We start from the raw sequence: 2,804 nt of genomic DNA, 5'->3' as shown, positions 1-2,804 counted from the left end.
ATGGAACAAAGTGGTACAGTCAGTGTTAACTCGAAGTCAGTTTTTGACCTGGAAGGCTGAATTTATAGATAGAGCTGAAACACAGGCCGTCATAAATAAAAAGAGCTCCCAGACAGCCTCATGGTCTTCAGAGAAAATTATGGGAAGGGGCAAGTATGCCACGGAGGAAAAGCAACAAAAACTCCCAGCAGGGCTTCTGGTACAAACAGCCCAGGCAGCGATGGCTGCCTGGCGGGCTGTGCCCATGACAGGGGCAGCCACTACTTCCCTGTCTAAGATAGTCCAAGGCAACAGTGAACCTTACACCCAGCTTGTTGCCAGGCTACTGGAAGCAGCCGAACGAATCCTGGGAGAGGATGGGTTAGAAAATATTATGGTTAAACAATTGGCCATAGAAAATGCCAATGCAGCCTGCAGAGCAGCCTTAAGAGGCAAAACTAAGGCCATGGATCTCAACGGCATGATCAAGCTATGTAATGAGGTAGACTCCTTTGATCACAAGATCTCTAAATCCATTAGTATGGCCATAAGTGCCGTGCTTCAGGCACCCATCAGAGGGCCAAAATATGGAGTCAAAAACTGTTTCAAATGTGGGCACCCAGGACATTTCGCCAGAGAGTGCCCTAGCACCTAAGGTGAAGGATCCTCTTTTAATAATAATCTAAACAATCCACCCCCAGGTCTCTGCCCTCGGTGCAAAAGGGGGTGACATTGGGCCAAGGACTGCCACTCCAGGACTGATATTAATGGCCAGCCATTGTCTGCGGTATCGGGAAACAGGATGCGGGCCCCGTTTCGGGGCCCCACCCATCCATTACAACTCCGTGTAAACCCCAACAACCCCTTCAGCAACAATCGGGAACACGGGACCCCGCTGCCCCAGACAGCCTTGGCTCAGCTTCCTCAGGCCTATCCCGAGACACACCAGGAAGTGCAGGATTGGACCTCTGTTCCCCCACCACCTGGGTTGTAACTCCGGAAGAGGGCACGGTGATTATAGAAACTGGGGTCCTTGGCCCTCCCCCGCCTGGTATGTTCTTCCTAATTATAGGCCGAGCCTCCAGCTCACTACAAGGGCTCTCCTTTGTTCCCTCCATAGTAGATGCTGATTATCAAGGAGAAATAAAATGCCTGGCCATGGCCTCTCGGGGTCCTATCACCATCCCTGCAGACCACCGCATCACACAGGCCCTTCCTCTCCCGATGATTGGATGATTTTCCCATAAGGGTCCAACTCATGGTCACTCAACACCAGGATCTTCGGATATATTTTGGGTACAACAATTAACGGAGGGCCAGCCTATACTCAACCTCTCCTTGGAGGGGAAGCAATTTTCAGGTATCCTTGATACGGGCACTGATGCCACCATTATAGCAAAAAAAATACTGGCCTGATTCATGGCAACTGGAATCCACTGCCACACATTTAAAGGGAATAGGCCAAATCCAAAATACACTACAAAGCTCTAAATTCTTAAAATGGAACGACCCCGAGGGAAATACTGGAACAGTAAGGCGCTTTATAGTCGAGGGGTTGCCAACCAACCTGTGGGGAAGAGACATTTTGACACAGATGGGGGTCATTATGATGAGTCCCAAAGATAAAGTGACCCAAATGATGCTAAAGACAGGCTTTCTGCCTGGCAAGGGATTGGGGAAGTTTGAACAAGGACGAATTCAGCCCATCATGCCCACCCCTAAGCTGGATAAAAGAGGATTGGGGACAGACCTTTTTTCCTAAGGACCACTGTCCTGCATGCCCAGCTGATAAAATAACTTGGAAGTCAGACGATAAGGTTTGGATAGACCAGTAGTCCATGCCTCAAGGAAAGGTACAGGCTGCCCTTCAGTTGGTGCAGGAACAATTAAAACAAGGGCATCTTGAACCTTCCTCATCTCCATGGAACACTCCTATTTTTGTGATAAAGAAAAAGACTTGAAAATGGAGGCTATTGCAGGATCTCAGGGAAGTAAACAAAACCATGGTCCCCATGGGAGTGTTACAGCCTGGGTTGCTATCTCCTATGGCCATTCCAAAAAAATATTTTAAGATAGTCATAGATATCAAAGATTTTTTTCTCTCTATCCCCCTGCATCCTCTGGATTGCAAACGCTTTGCCTTTTCTATACCTGTTGTGAATCATGTTGGGCCTAACCCTCGTTTTCAATGGAGAGTATTGCCCCAAGGAATGGCCAATTCCCCTACACTATGTCAAAAGTATGTAGCTCAGTCTATAGATCCAGTGAGGGTCCGGTACCCTGAAGTTGATATTAAAAATTATATGGATGATTTGTTAATAGCAGGGAAATCTGAAGAAAAAACACAAAATGTACCTCAAAAGATAATTACCTCACTTCAGGATCGAGGATTTCATATAGCTCCAGAGAAGATTCAAACCCAATATCCCTTCCTGTTTTTAGGGTTCGAGTTACACCCGGACCTCCTCTATACACAAAAAATCCAGATTAGAAAAGATACACTTCGTTGTCTCAATGATTTTCAAAAGCTTTTAGGGGATATCAATTGGCTGCGACCCTATTTAAAAATAATCAAGGGAGAAGTACACCCCCTTGAGGATATCCTCAAAGGAGATTCTGACCCTCAATCCCCTAGATACCTTACAGTGGAGGCAGAGAGGGTATTACAAAAGGTTGAAACGGCCATCACTCAACAACACAGGGATATTTTGACCCTCCCCTTCCATTGTATTTGATCATTTTTTTCTACAGATTTTGCCCCTACAGGGCTGCTCTGGCAAGAGCCCGTACCTTTACTGTGGGTACATCTTCCTGTTACTAAAAGA

This window comes from Peromyscus californicus, unplaced genomic scaffold (assembly GCF_007827085.1).
Source record: "Peromyscus californicus insignis strain IS unplaced genomic scaffold, ASM782708v3 Scaffold_4__1_contigs__length_199733344, whole genome shotgun sequence".
In the NCBI taxonomy this organism is placed as follows: domain Eukaryota; kingdom Metazoa; phylum Chordata; class Mammalia; order Rodentia; family Cricetidae; genus Peromyscus; species Peromyscus californicus.
The sequence above is the reverse complement of the archived record's forward strand: the minus strand, read 5'-3'. Positions refer to the sequence as shown.